Source organism: Dermochelys coriacea, chromosome 2 (genome assembly GCF_009764565.3).
Source record: "Dermochelys coriacea isolate rDerCor1 chromosome 2, rDerCor1.pri.v4, whole genome shotgun sequence".
Classification (NCBI taxonomy): Eukaryota; Metazoa; Chordata; order Testudines; family Dermochelyidae; genus Dermochelys; species Dermochelys coriacea.
In genome coordinates this window covers 23241537-23256818 of record NC_050069.1, presented here as the reverse complement: position 1 = coordinate 23256818, position 15282 = coordinate 23241537, and the positions used below count along the sequence as shown (strand labels likewise).

General features: G+C 48.1%; 1 long non-coding RNA gene across 1 annotated transcript in view; it reads left to right on the top strand.

Moving 5' to 3' along the window:
* The window catches only part of LOC122458600, a 58253-nt gene that overhangs the window by 9658 nt on the left and 33313 nt on the right, over nt 1–15282 (top strand). The gene's annotated exons all lie outside the window — the stretch shown is intronic.

Genomic DNA, 15282 nt, shown 5'->3' with positions numbered 1-15282 from the left:
TGAGCAATGCAGAGCTCCCTCAGGCAGATTGCTTCCTGACACGTGGGGAAGAATGTGCGCCGCCCTGCCTGTTTATGTAGAATATAGCCATCGGATTGTCCGTTAGAATCAAAACAGTCCTGACTGCCATGTGAAGAGGAAATGCCTGGCAGGCCAGATGGACCAGAGACTGGTTCTTCTCTTGGTGCTTATGGTGCTTCTTCTGAGGCACTGGAGAAGACAGTCGGTGCCTAAAGTACCGAGCCTTTGGAGGACCACTTTGCACCAAGGCTGAGGTGCTCAGTCCATGAGGAGGACCTTCAGTCATGTAGCTCATTCCTTCTTGGTCTGGAGCCCAAAATCTCTGCAGATTTGGCACTGGTCTTTCCTACGAGTTTCCCCCAAGCACTTGAGACAGCTTGAATGCTGTTTGCTCAAAGGCATAAGAACGGCCATACTGGGTCAGACCAAATGTCGATCTAGCCCAGGGTCCCGAGGCAATATGATATTTTCTCTTATCATCTATCCCTTTCTTAATGATTCCCAACATTTTGTTCACTTTTTTGACTGCCGTTGCAAATTGACTGGATATTTTCAGAGAACTATCCCTAACGACGCCAAGATCTCTTTCTTGAGTGATAACCTTGGGTGAGGTTTTTCATAGGAGTGGGTGGGTGACATTCTGTGGCCTGCGCGGTGCAGGAGGTCGGACTAGATGATCAGAATGGTCCCTTCTGACCTTAGTATCTATGAATCTATGAAACAGCTAATTTAGACCCCATCATTTTATATGTATAGTTGGGATTATGTTTTCCAATGTGCCTTACTTTGCATTTATCAACACTGAATTTCATCTGCCAGTGTGTTGCTCGGTCACCCAGTTTTGAGAGTTCTTTTTGTAGCTCTTCGCAATCTGCCTGGGACTTATCTTGAGTAGTTTTATATCATCTGCAAATTTTGCCACCTCACTGCTTACTCCTTTTTCCAGATCATTTATGAATACATTGACTAGGACTGGGCCCAGTACTATTTACCTTTCTCAATTCTAAAAACTGACCATTTATTCCTACCCTTTGTTTCCTATCTTTTAACCAGTTAGTGCATGAGAGGACCTTTCCTCTTATCCCATAACAGCTTACTTTGCTTAAGAGCCGTGGGTGAGGGACCTTGTCAAAGGCTCTCTTAAAAATTTAAGTACACCATGTCCACTGGATCCCCTTTGTCCACATGCTTGTTGACCCTCTCAAAGAATTCTAGTAGATTAGCGAGGCATATTTCCCTTTACAAAAAACATGTTGACTCTTCCCCAACAAATTATGTTAATCTACGTGTCTGACAATTTTAGACTTATCCCAGGAGGCACAGGGCTTGAAACCCAGCGACCGAGGCATGCCCTGGGACTGGAGAAGCAGACAACCCCACGAAGGAAGCATAGGGGCATCCAAAACTGCCTAAGTTCTAAAAACTACTACAAAACTAACAACTAAAATACAACTATTTACACTAAAAACTGGAGAAACAACTACTAGGAGAAGGATTGCCTGAGGAATGAAGGGCTCCAGCAACTCTCAGGGGTGGTAAGAAGGAACTGAATGGGAGTGGGGTCAGCAGGGCCCTTTATACTGGCACTACGAGTGTGCAACATCAGAGGGTGCTGGAGCTAACCCAACGGAGATGACGAGGGGAAAAAATTCCAGCAGGTGTGCTTGGGGCACGCACATACCCCTACATTGAAATGGTCATGTGCAAGCACTCGAAGAAGAAAAGCCTATTATAAAACATAGGAAACTCTTGTGGGAGCAGTGGATAGCTATGTGAAAGCACATGTCTTGGAGGTGAAGGGCAACAAACCAGTCTCCTGGATCTAGGGATGTAATTATGATGGCTAGAGTCATCATCCTGAAGTGCTGTGAAAGGAAATAAGCATTTAATTTTCTGAACTGGCCTCCACTCTTCACCCCTCTTGGGGATTAGGAAATAGTTGGAATAGAACCCTCTTCTGGCAAACTCAGGGGCAACCTGATCAATTACCCCTAAGAGCAGAAGAGATTGAACTTCCTGCTTTAAGAGCTCCTTGTGAGATGAGGCCCTGAAGAGGGATAGCAATAGAGGAAGTGGATGAAATAGCCCATGTCAGCCATTTCTGGTATCCATTGCCTGAGGTGATGTGCTTCTAGGCAGGCAGGAAGTGGGACAGTCAGTCTCCAAAAGGCAGGTGGGTGGTAGAACTGTACAGTGGAGGATCTAGGGAAATCGGTTGCTCGATTTCCTCAACAAAGGAGTCAAAACTGTCTCTGAGAAGGAGGTGCAGATTGGGTAGTTGTAGAGGGAAGTGGTCCCCTTTTGTGAGGTTTGGATCTCCTCCTCAAAGGCTCTGAAGGTCTAAGACAGGCCTTGTGTGGTTGTCCAGGCAGTGTGTGGTCTGTAACGTTTGAGCACCTGCTAAAACCTATTTTTATTGCAGACACAAATTCTCAATGCCTATAGTGTTGCCTTTCAAGCTTTATGTGGAGAAGGTGTCTGTGTCCATGCTGATAAGTTTGGACTCTTTAAAGGGAGGGTCTTCAACAGTATTCTGCTGATTAACCTCAACTGGTAGTCCAGAAGACTGGAGCCAAGATACTGACTGCATAAATGGAGATCACCTGAAACTAGAGGTTCATCAAGATGTGTGGTCCCTCTCCATATTCCACATGTGGGTTACACATGCGAACCATGTCCCTGTCTGGAGTTTTCTTGTAAGCAATATCCATTGGTCGACACATGCACCATAGCTCTCCTCATGCTCCAAACTGAGGGTGTAAAGGACAGTATGGACCAATGCCTCTCCAATTCCTACTTTTATTGCAAATCTGGCTATTGCTCAAGGGGATGATGGGCAGGTAGTAGAATAAAGATAGGAACCACACAGCTTGAAGAATCTCCAATTGCAGGTAAATAACCTCCATTTCTTCTTTGCGTGATGGTCCCTATGTGTATTCTACAGGAAAGAGATTAACAAGCAGTGGTCAAACATGGGGTGGATGTGAGGACTCAGAAATGATAGCTGACTGTAGTGCTGCTGTCCCCACAGCTGTAGCTGCAATGGAAAACTGGATTCTGTATCCTCAAAATAGGCTCTTCCTCTAGAGTAACAATGTCCTGGAATAGACATGATCCCTACAGGAGGGGCGAATGAGGACAGAGGAGGGCAAAAATGTCCTCTGGGGAGACATAGGTCTCAGACCACCCTGAGGTACAGGGAGTCCATTGTGGGAGCTGTCAGATCTGGCGTTTCTCTGGTCACAGCGGAAGTTGGATCCATTTAGGACCCTGTTGTTTTAGGCACAATAATGTTGGCTCTAGATATGGAAGGGAGCACCTGAGGATGCTTGTCCTTAGCCTTAGCTAACAACCGGTATTGGAACCAGCAGATCCGTACGCATGAGTGCCACTTTCTCTTGCCAAGATTAATTAAGACTTACATCTTTAGCGCCAATACATGCAGGCTTTCCTGGCTTTCACAGAGTTGGGGAGGGATCCTTTCTCTTCAGGGCAATCTTTGACAAAGTTGGTTTGTCCATGTCTATTGGAGTGCCCTTGACTCTCATGGGAAGCCTCCTTTTTAGGCTTAGACGTCTTAGTCTCCATTCCTGATCTCCTGTTCTGGGAGGTACTGCCTGCTTGATGACATTGATGTCTGAGACAGGACCAAGGTCAAAGATCTGGGGGTCTCATTGCTTTCTCCATCAGGTGTTTCTTAAGTCTCAGTTCCCGACTCTCTCGAGTTCTGGGGGGAAAGGAGTGGCAGATGTTGCACTTGGCTGAGATGTGCACCTCACCCAGGCAGCATAGGCCGAATTAATGTTAGTCACTCACAGAAAAGCAGCAAGGCCAGAAAACAGTTCTTGAAGGCAATTGTCATGGAGTGTGGGGGAGTCCGGGCCCTGCACTCCTCTTCCTGGGATTCACCGTGACTCTCAGCCAGCCAGTAAAACAGAAGGTTTATTGGACAATAGGAACACAGTCTAAAACAGCTTGTGGGTACAACCACAACCCCTCAGTCCAGTTCTTCTGGGGGGCAGGGAGCTTAGACCCCAGCCTTGGGGTTCACTGCATTCCACCACCCAGCACAAAACTGAAACCAAAAACCCTGCAGCAGGGGGTCTCTTGCAGCCTTTGTCCAGTTTCCCGGTGTGACACAGTTCCTGCTCTACCTTGGTGGGTCTTGTGCTTATTGGCGGATTTGCTCGCCTTGGAGCTTCAGGGCAGCCCTCAGCTTGGCCGTTTTTCTGAATTCACAGTCGACTCCTCCTGTGTCTGACTAGGAGTTGGGAGGATTTGGGGGGAACCCGGGCCCGCCCTCTACTCCGGGTTCCAGTCCAGGGCCCTGTGGAATGCAGCTGTCTAGAGTGCCTCCTGGAACAGCTGTGTGACTGCTACAACTCCCTGGGCCACTTCCCCATGGCTTCCTCCCAACACCTTCTTTATCCTCACCACAGGATCTTCCTCCTGGTGTCTGATAATGCTTGTACACCTCAGTCCTCCAACAGTCCGCATTCTCACTCTCAGCTCCTAGTGCCTCTTGCTCTCAGCTCCTCATACGCACACCACAAACTAAGTGAGCTCCTTTTTAAAACCCAGGTGCCCTGATTAGCCTTCCTTAATTGATTCTAGCAGCTTCTTGATTGGCTGCAGATGTTCTAATCAGGCTGTCTTAATTGTCTCCAGAAGGTTCCTGATTGTTCTGGAACCTTCCCTGTTACCTTACCCAGGGAAAAGGGACCTACTTAGCCTGGGGCTAATATATCTGCCTTCTATTACTCTTCTATAGCCATCTTCCCCACCCCCCCCCGCTCAACACTACGGGGTTGGGGACATCAGGCAGTGTACTCGTGACAAGCCATCTGCATTGCCATGGTGGCTTCCAGCCCAATGTTGTATGGTGAATTGGAAAGGTTGTTGGGACAGGAACCATCTGGTCACCCTTGCGTTCTTCTCTTTATTTTGCTGCATCCACTGGAGGAGTGCATGGTCGGTCACAAGGGTAAACCATCGTTCCAGAAGGTAATACCATAGTGTTTCCATGGCCCATTTCACAGCTAGGCACTCTCTTTCAACCATGGCATACTTCTGCTCTCTCGGGAGGAGTTTCCTGCTGAGGTAGACGATTGGGTGTTCTTCATCTCTGACCATCTGCGATAAGAGAGATCCCAATCCTACTCCAGATGCATCTGTTTGTAAAATGAATTCTTTGTTGAAGTCTGGGGCTATAAGCACGGGGTTACTGTAGAGGGCTGTCTGTAGATCCATGAATGCTTTCTCTGCGGCATTTGTCCACTTCACCATGTCTGGACCCTGGACTTTTATCAGGTCTGTCAGGGGACTAGCTCTGGTAGCAAAATGGGGAATAAATTGTCGGTAGTACCCCACCACACCCAGGAATGCCCGGACTTGCTTTTTCCAATTCGGCCGGGGGCCAATTTTGGATAGCCTCTAATTTGTTTAGTTGGGGCTCAACCATGCCCCTTCCTACAATGTAGCCAAGGTATTTAGCCTCAGCTAGCCCTATAGCACACTTGGCTGGGTTGGCTATGAGGCCAGCCTGTCTTAGCGTGTCCAGAACTGCTTCCACCTTTCCTAAGTGTGTTTCCCAGTCGGGGGTGTGAATAATCACATCATCCAGGTATGCTGCTGCATAACTGATATGGGGCCATAGGAGCTTGTCCACAAGATGCTGGAAGATGGCAGGTGCCCCATGCAGTCCAAAAGGAAGAACAGTATATTGAAACAGACCCTCTGTTGTAGAGAATGCCGTGTTTTCTTTCGCATATTTGGCATCTGCCAGTATCCCTTTGTTAAATCAAGGGTGGTCAAAAATCGGGCATTGTCCAGGTGGTCAACTAATTCATCGATATGGGGTATGCATCGAATTTGGATCTCTCATTCAGCCGGCGAAAGTCATTACAAAACCTAGTGGTGCCATCAGGTTTGGGCACCTACACAATCGGGCTTGACCACTGACTTGTGGGACTCTTCGATGATTCCCATCTCCAACATCTTTTTTACCTCTGCCTTGATCTCCTCCCTTTTTGCTGCTGATACCCGATAGGGCCTTAAAGTTATGTTTGCCCCAGGGTCTATGATAATGTGGTGATATGCTTCGGTGGTCCGGGCTGGTTTGGTTGAAAACATGTCCTGGTAGCAGTTGATCATCTCAGTGACCGCCTTCTTCTGGTTTAGTGTCAGATCAGTGGATATCTTAATCTGCTTCTGCATATTATTTCCCTGGATCGGAGTCTCTTGGGCCACTACACACGCCTCTCGTTGGTGCCAAGGCTTTAAGAGGTTAATGTGATAAATTTGTTCTTGTTTCCCGTGTCCTGGCTGCTGCACCTTGTAGGTTACTTCCCCTACCGATTCAACCACCTCATAGGGCCCCTGCCATTGGGCCAAAAGCTTGCTTTCTGCTGTGGGTACCAACACCATCGCCCGATCCCCTGGTTGGAACTGTCGGACTTTTGCCGGGCAATTGTAACGGGTTCGCTGGGCCTCCTGTGCCTTTTCCAAATTTTCCCGTACAATAGGGGTGACCCAGGCGATCCGTTCTCACATCTGCAACACATGGTCAATTATATTTCGCCCCTCATTGGGTTTCTCTTCCCAGATTTCTTTTGCAATATTTAGTATGCCGCAGGGGTGTCGTCCATATAATAATTCAGAGGAGGAAAACCCAGTTGAGGCCTGAGGTACCTCCCAGATTGCAAATATAAGGTAGGGTAGTAGGGTGTCCCAATCCTTCCCGTCTCGACTTACCACTTTCCTTATCATTGCCTTGAGAGTTCGGTTAAACCTTTCTACCAGCCCATCGGTCTGCGGATGATAGACTGAAGTTCTCAGGGTATGTATATGGAGCAGCGTACAGAGGTCCTTCATTAGCTTCAACATAAATGGGGTACCTTGGTCTGTTAATATCTCCTTTGGTAGCCTCACTTGGGCAAAGATCCCCACCAACTCTTTAGCTACAGTTTTAGAGGCTGTGTTTCACAGGGGGATGGCTTCTGGGTAGCGAGTAGCATAATCCAGAATGACAAGTACATATTGTTGGCCCCGGGCTGTCTTCTCCAGGGGTCCCACTAGATCCATGGTTATTCGCTCAAAGGGGACCTCTATGATGGGAAGGGGTACTAAAGGTGCCCTCAAGTGGGGACGGGGACTGTGCAGCTGACATTCCGGGCAGGACGCACAGTACCTCCGCACTTCTCATGTACTCCGGGCCAGAAGAATTGTCACAGGACCTGTGCCAAGGTCTTCTCTACCCCCAAATGTCTCCCCCAAAAAGAGGACTATGGGCCAGACTTAATACAGCATTCTGGTGTTTTTGAGGTACTAGGATCTGCTGTACCTTTTGCCCCTGTACTGGTGCAACCCAGTATAAGAGATTCTTCTTCATTATGAAGTAGGGTCCTGGTCCCTGGGTTTTCCCTTCCACGGTGACCCCATCTATTTCGGTCACCTCTTTCCTAATGTTGTCGTGCCTTGGGTCTTCAGCCTGGTCCCGTCCAAAATTTCCTCTCCCGAGGCTAATCTGCCCGAGATCTAGGGGGCCAGTCTCTGTTGCCTCTCCTGGTTCAGAGGCATTAGGGTGTGGGTCAGACTCAGGTGCTTCTCCCTCCTGGGTGGCCTCCTTTTCAGCTGCTCGGGTCCGCCTCCCTACGAGAGCGACCCTCTGGCTTTGGGCCAGTATTCGGGTTCCCAAGGCCTTAGCTCCCCTTCTTTCCCTTTTCGTCTTTCTACCCTGTCTGGGAGTGGAAAACAAATCTGGGGATATTTCAGAGAAGGTTGAGGGTTGACAGTCTACTGTGGATGCCTCACTACTTTCAGGGCTTCCCCCTTTCTCCAATTCCTCCAAATCCTGGGAAATCCCTCCCTATGAGCACTGGGAATGGGAGTTTAGGGACTACACCTACCGCTACCTCAGTAGTGTTCCCCTGAATCTCGATTTTTACTGGGATGGTGGGGTAATAACCAACTGTCCCATGGACGCATGTTATCCCCGTATACTTAGCCCACAGCAGCTGACTACGCTTCACGAGCTTCCCCAAGACAAACATGATAGCACTCCCCGAATCAACCAGTGCTGTGGTCTCTACCCCATTTAGCTTCACTGGTCTGGTGTACATATGTGGGGTTAGTGAGACCCCCCACAAGGTGGATTAGGGAGCATAGGTCTGCCAGTTCCCTAGGTTACACTGCATAGGCTCCTCGGCATTGGGACACTGTGCAGCTATGCGTCCCCACTCCCCGCAGGCGTAACATCTGTATGGAGCTCTAGGCATTCCCCGGTCTCTTGGTTTGGGTAGTCTAACATCACAATCCTCTTCCCCCTCAGTGCTCCGACTCTTTGTGGCTTCTGGTGGGCCTTCAGCCCTTCTCTTTTTCCACCTGGGTTCTCCTGGTGGCCCAGTCACCCGAGCTCTAGGGCTTGATGCTGCTAGTTTAACCCGGGGTGCTTCTTCCTTAACTGGTCGGGTCAGCGCCCTCGCCGTCCTTTGCCTTTCTACCAGCGCGACAACCTCGTCATAGGTGGAGGGTTTGTTCTGGCTTACCCAGGCGTGAAGGTCTGGCGGTAGTTCTCTCATGTATCGGTTGATGACCAGAACCTCTAGTATCTCCTCCGGACTCCTGGACTCAGTTCATAACCACTTTCGTGTGAGATGGATGAGGTCATATAATTGGGACTATGAGGTTTTGTTTTCCTGGTACCTCCACTCACGATATCGCTGGGCCCGCACTGCGGTCATTACCCCAGATCTGGCCAGGATCTCTGCTTTCAGCTGGGGTAGTCTGCCGCAGCCTCTTCAGGCAAATCATAGTAGGCCTTCTGGGCCTCCCCACACAGGAATGGAGCGAGGATGCCAGACCACTGTTCTTGGAGCCAAGCCTCCCGCAGGGCTTTCCTCTCAGAGGCCATGATGTGCTTCTACATCATCCTCCCGCGTCATTTTCTGCCGCCAATTGCTAGCCCGCATGATCTGCATCCCATCATAGCTGTGGTTCAGCTCTGTAAGGGCCTTTACCTGGTTTACCAGTTCCCGCAACGTAGCCCGGTCTTGAGCAGCCTGGTCCATCAGCAGGCGATTAGTCTCTTACTGCAGCCGCACTGCCTCCTGTTGGGCAAGACAAGAGTAGCCTCCTGCTGGGCAGCCGCGGCCTGTATCAGTGCCCGCACTACCTCCTCCATTATGGTGAAAAAAATAAAAATAGACCCTCCCCCCCCCCCCTTTTTTTTCCCCTATTCCAAACACCCTCCTTCTTCCGCCGCACTGTGGACACCAGATCCCACTTCCAACACCCAGTTGTGACAAAGTTCCTGCTCTACCTTGGTGGGTCTTGCACTTATTAGCAGATTTGCTTGCCTTGGAGCTTCAGGGCAGCCCTCAGCTTGGCCGTTTTTCTGAATTCACAGTCGACTCCTCCTGTGTCTGACTGGGAGTTGGGAGGATTTGGGGGGAACCCGGGCCCGCCCTCTACTCCGGGTTCCAGCCCAGGGCCCTGTGGAATGCAGCTGTCTAGAGTGCCTCCTGGAACAGCTGTGCGACAGCTACAATGCCCTGGGCTACTTCCCATGGCCTCCTCCCAACACCTTCTTTATCCTCATTATAGGACCTTCCTCCTGGTGTCTGATTGTTGGAGGACTGAGGAGTACAAGCACTGTCCACGTTCTCACTCTCAGCTCCTAGTGCCTCTTGCTCTCAGCTCCTCACACGCACACCACAAACTAAGTGAGCTCCTTTTTAAAACCCAGGTGCCCTGATTAGCCTTCCTTAATTGATTCTAGCAGCTTCTTGATTGGCTGCAGGTGTTCTAATCAGGCTGCCTTAATTGTCTCCAGAAGGTTCCTGATTGTTCTAGAACCTTCCCTGTTACCTTACCCCAGGGAAAAGGGATCTACTTAGCCTGGGGTAATATATCTGCCTTCTATTACTCTCCTATAGCAATCTGACCCGACCCTGTTACACCGGGCAGAGGTGTTACTTCCCCCATCTCCCTCCTGGCTCAGGTTACAGGCTCTCAGGTCTCCCATCCCAAGTGAAACTCCCCTGCCACCTTCCTAGGTCAACACCGCTCCCTACTGCATCACAGCAATTTCCACGGTGTGGAAAAAAGGAGAAACCATCTAACTGCATTACAGAAATACTAAAACTCTTTACAGGCCTGACGCAATAGATAGGCGCAGAGGACACTGAAGAGTCCAGCTTAGCCCATGCAGCAGTAAGAAGGAACTGGAGAAGCATCAACCTGCACCCTCCTGTATACTATCAGTTCAGAGCACAAGAAGAGCTATGGTGCATGTGCAGACCAACAGACTCTGCTTGCAAGAAAATTCCAGACTTAGGCACATGGAGCGCGTGCATATCCTACGTATGGGATACACATAGGAACCATCACGCGAAGAACCACAGCAGCAGCGAGGGATCTAGGAGCCATGTCGGTGACACTGAGAGCGGCTTGCAGGGATCCCTTCCCAATCCACTGGCTCTCAGAGAGAAGAGATTTAAATTGGTGGTTTTGGTTTTGTGGCAGATGTTCAATAAAGTTTGTGAACTTTAAATAATTGTTAAACTTGTATTTAGCCATCAAGGCCTGGTAGCTTCCAATTCAAAATTGAAGAGCTGCTTAGGTGGTCTAATTGTTTGTACTCTTGTCTGAAGAGGAGCATCTGGAGCAAACGGGATGGTTTCTTTCCTTAACTGTGTCCACCATGTGGGAATCAGGGGTAAGCTAGGGGAAGAAATACTCTATTCCCCATGGTGGAATATCATATTTTATCATCTGCCTGCTTGTAGGTGGGCAGAATAGTAACAGGTGTTTCCCATAAAGAACGTGCAGGCAATAACAATGCCTCATTAATTGGCAGGGTGATTTGTCCGCAAGGGTGATATTTAAAATGTCTACCAGGGAATGTTAGGACTCCTGGACATTGTTCTAGCAGGATCTGGAGGGATTCTGCCAGACATTTCATTAGATCCTGGAAGGCCCTAAAATCATCAGCATAAGAGGTCAGTGATGGGATTACTGCTTCACTCAGAGAAGAGGAGGAGAAGGATTTGGCTGATGGGGAAAAAACTTCCTTGAATCCGTAGCTCTTGCTCCTCTAGTGCCTCCCCCAGTACCAAGGCAGCATGCAGTCCTGAAGGATGGTCTATTGATGCCTGTGAATGAGGAGGTATGGAGTGAGCATTGGGGTTTCTTTCGAGCTGGTACCCCATAAAATTGTTCAAAGTGTCCTCAGGGGTTCCAGTAAGCCCTCTGAGGAGGAGAGGGACAGGAGAAAGGTCCCCAAGGATATTCATATCCTTGAGGTCTAGGGCACTGGGTAGGCTCCAGAACATCCTCTTCTGTAACAGACTCACAGGGTCCATCTACACTGGAATAAAAGACTCACAGCATGGCCACAGCTGGGCTGGGTCAGTTGACTTGGGCTAGCAGGGCTCAGGCTGCAGAGCTAAAAATTGCTGTGTTGGAGCCCAAGCCCAAACATCTACACAGCAATTTTTAGCCCTGCAGCCTGAGCCCTGCTAGCCCAAGTCAGCTGGCCTGGGCCAGTCATGGGTGTTTAATTGCTGCATAGACTTACCCAGAGGGGTGTGATGGTATGGAAGTGAGGTAGAGCCCTGTACTGAGACCTGAGAATCAGAAGTATCATCCCTTAGGCTAAAGGGAGGAGGGCGCCTTAAGTATCAGTGCTGGTACTGAGAGTTTTAAGTACAGTTGAGATTCAGGTTGCACCTGTTGGAGTGGTGCTGGGGAAGGGGCTTTGGTAGAGCTGAGTGGGGGAGATTCCAGTTCATCCAGAATGAGAAGCTTATCCAGGGAAAAGAAACTGGAGGGTGGTGGAGGGCTGCGAAAACCTATAGTCATAGCCTGAGCCAATGCCAGAGCTGGGAACATGGCTCGGCACCAAGGATGAGATGGTGTGCATGGCACCAGAGATGCTAATGGAGCAGCTACTTGGAGCTGCAGGAAGATGGTACCAGAGCGCAGGGAAAAGCCCCTGTACATCATCAGAGGGTACAGAGGTAGGATCGGTTGTATTAATTTCAAGGGCCAAAAAAGTTAAGGTTATAAACTCTATCCAACATCAAAACCGTGGTACAAAGTGGTCAAGGCTTTTTTCCCCCCTAAAGAGACCTTGGCTTATTCGATTTCTTGGCAAACACCCAAAAGCATTCGTTCTAAAGTTGAAAGTTATTGATCAAAACCACAAGAACGAGCAAGAAATTAAAACAAGCATGTCAGGGTTCCTTCCCCACTTTGAACTCTAGGGTACAGATGTGGGGATTCACATGAAAGACCTCCTAAACTTATTCTACCAGCTTAGGTTAAAAACTTCCCCAAGATACAAACTTTGCCTTGTTCTGGAACAGCATGCTGCCACCACCAAGCGTTTTAAACAAAGAACAGGGAAAGAGATTGGAGACATCTTCCCCCAAGATATCCCCCCCAAGCCCTACACACCCCCTTCCCTGGGGAGGCTTGAGAATAATATCCTAACCAACTGGTTACAAAATCATCAAAGACCCAAACCCCTGGATCTTGGAACAATGGAAAAATCAGTCAGGTTCTTAAAAGAAGGATTTTATTAAAAAAAGAAAGGTAAAAGAATCACCCCTGTAAAATCAGGATGGAAAATACTTTACAGGATATTCAGATTCAAACCACAGAGGATCCCCCTCTGGGCAAAACCTTAAAGTTACAGAAAACAGGAACAAACCTCCCTCTTAACACAGGGAAAATTCACATAAAACAAAAGATAAACTAATCCGCCTTGCCTGGCTTACCTATACTGGTTGCAATATTGGAGACTTGGATTAGGATGGGTTGGAGAAGATAGATTTCTGTCTGGCCTCTCTCAGTCCCAAGAGAGAACCACCACATAAACAAAGAGCACCACAAAAGCCTCCCCCCCATGATTTGAAAGCATCTTGTCCCCTTACTGGTCCTTTGGGTCAGGTGCCAGCCAGGTTAGCTGAGCTTCTTAACCCTTTACAGGTAACAGGATGTTGCCTCTGGCCAGGAGGGATTTTATAGCACTGTATACAGAAACGTAGTTACCCTTCCCTTTATATTTAAAAGCATTCATTCTAAAGTTGAAAGTTATTGATCAAAACCACAAGAAAGAACAAGAAATTAAAACAAGCATTTATTTTGCAACTGAGTGATTATGCAAAACAGAGAAAGTCTTGAAAGTCTCTCTCCTTTCAGAGGCAAAATATCAGCCTCTTACTTTCAAAGTAACCCTTCCCTTTTCATCAGAGATGAACAGCTGATACCACGTGCTCCATCTGGAGCCGCAGGCAGTTGAGAAGGAACTGAGTAGCTGCAGGTCAATGCCTCCCTATATGCCCTCACATGGGAGAATGAGGAGCTGCTCTGTGCAGGTGCACAGACACTGCTTTACAATCTCCAGTTCAGAGTGCACAGACATGCACACATGCTATGGTGAAGCACCTGTAGGGACATATACTCAAAGAACTGCTATGGCATAAGGACTACCTGGCAAGGGCACAGAGTGCTGTGGAAACCCTCCTCTGAGAGCATGCTGACTACTGTAACAGGGCAAAGGATCTGCCTCTAAACAAGTGTGACTAGATACCTGCTCCTTCGGGGTCTGATCCAGAGCCTGGTGAAGCCAATTGATCAGACCTTCAGTGAAGAAACTCTTGTCTTAAATTTAGAAGACCAGGAAAGTTCTTCTAAAAGCATCACAAGAACTTGAATGAACCCACAGACGAAGTCAACCAGCTGAGTATCCAGTGCTGTTAAATGCAGTAATGAAGGGCTGATTGATATTGCTGAAGCAGGCTTTGGCCTAGAGATGGGTCAGTACAGAACAAAGGAGAGGGAAATAAAATGGATGTCTGCTACTAAAAAAGCAAAACGAAAACACAAAAGAAAAAGTGCACTGGGGAAGAAGAGCAAGTAAAAGCCAGTGCAGTGTAAAATGAGACAGATGTATGGATGCCTAGGAAAAATAAGGCAACACAGAAGCTAACACTTGAGGCAGAAGGATATCAAGCAAGAGACCCTGCAGGAACAATTGATCGGCAGCATGAAGACAGCTAGACTTGCAGCACCACTGAAGACTATGGCAGCCCTGAATCCAGAATTCCACCAGGATCTGCATGCTGGAAAAGCACCATGGCAGGGAAGGGAATCTTCTGTTTCTTTTTTCCTGGCTGTCCAGAAGGGGAGGGCGCAAAAGCACTCGCTGAGAGTTCAGCTTCATCACAAATCTATCAAATCAGTCTAGTTCCAGGCTTCTGAAAAGCAATGGCAGGAAGCTAGTGGGAAACAGAAGCCCGTAGGAAATTTCAGTAAAGCAGAGATTAAGAAATTATTGCTGTTGACCGAAGCCCAAATCTTTATAAGTAAACACTTACCTGGAATGGTGAAGAGGGGATGCATATAAAAATGCAGTTAAATTTCCTGATCCACCCTAACACACTATAGCCCCTTCAGATTAACTTTAAACCATGTTACTAGGTCCCTCCCTCCCGACCCCACAAAAGCAATAAAGCCATCCTTACCCAAATGGTGCACTGAATGCAGATGTTTTCAGCTACCAAAGTGCTTTGCAACTATTTTCTGTCCAACAAGATAAACGGTCAGCAAAATATACACCCCAATGAGTTCAACCATCTAAGTGAGAACATGACGGAAGAGTTTTAAAACAGTATTATTCATACACAGGTTTGGCATCTGGCACTTCCAGATCACTCTGATTCAGAACTCTGACCTGCTTCACTGACCCAGACAGTTATAGCACATACTAAATGTTGCTCAAGATGAAACCAGTAGATGAAGCCTGTGTTGAATGTCCGTCTTTGTACTGGCACTTCACCTTAAAGGTCTGTTCCCATCCTGCTAAAAAAGCTCTTCCAGAACTCTTTTGTGAGCCTGTGCAGCCAGAAGTGGACCAGGAGTGCCCCTGGGTAGCAGCTCAGAGCTTTGCCCATTTCTTATAAAAAAACCTTTTTCTGGGTTCTGGTAGCCATATTTAGTTGCTTAGAAGTCGTAACTGTATCTGTTAAACTGAGCTGGCTTTCCTACAACCTTGTCTCAGTTTCTTGTCTTAACGGGACACCTTCAGACAAGCTAGACAATTTAAAAGTAGTTCCAGGCATTATACTTACCCGAGTCACCCTCCCAATATTTTTGCTTTTACAGTCAGATTTTCCTTTGTCTTTTTCTTTCCTTACTTTTGTTTTGTTTAAGTGTTTCTTCTGTCCGCTCTTGTGTGAAGAGACCACAGGGGAA